The sequence below is a fragment of the Oncorhynchus clarkii genome, chromosome 1, assembly GCF_045791955.1.
Source record: "Oncorhynchus clarkii lewisi isolate Uvic-CL-2024 chromosome 1, UVic_Ocla_1.0, whole genome shotgun sequence".
NCBI classification, from domain to species: domain Eukaryota; kingdom Metazoa; phylum Chordata; class Actinopteri; order Salmoniformes; family Salmonidae; genus Oncorhynchus; species Oncorhynchus clarkii.
In genome coordinates, this window is record NC_092147.1 from 8759971 (window position 1) to 8760511 (window position 541).

General features: G+C 42.3%; 1 pseudogene; it reads left to right on the forward strand.

The window, feature by feature from the left end:
• Positions 1 to 262: 262 nt before the first annotated feature.
• LOC139414368 (protein ANKUB1-like) overlaps positions 263 to 541 on the forward strand; it is a 6341-nt pseudogene continuing 6062 nt past the window's right edge.

A 541-nucleotide genomic window follows, 5' to 3' on the forward strand; every position in this document is an offset into this window, starting at 1 on the left:
GGTATTTCTACAACATGATTGGAGTCCACCTGTGGTAAATTCAATTGATAGGACATGATTTGGAAAGGCACATACCTAAGGTCCCACAGTTGACAGTGCAAAAATCTATTTTAATTCCAGGTTATAAGGCAACAAAATAGGGAAAATGCCAAGGGGGGTGAATACTTTCGCAAGCCACTGTAAATGGTTCAGTTCACATAAACAGTCATTATTTTCAGTTTGAGAGATCATCCCGGGCTTTGCCCCGTCTGCTGTAGCTGAGATGTCCCTGGAGGACGTAGAACAACAAGACTATGATGTTTCTGACACTGAGAGTGTCAGGTAAGGCCACTTACACTCTGTCCAGTTAGATATTTGTGTGGAGATTAAGAGAGAGAGACTACTAAGAAAGAACTTGTTATGGGGCAGGTCAGGCATCATTCATGGAGTCATTTGTAGGGTCAAGTCCCCAGCCGATCTATTTGAACCGCTCATTATTTGTGGCCATGTATTAACTACTAAGTGAGTCTTTGACATGAAGACAGTGTGGCAGAAGTGATTA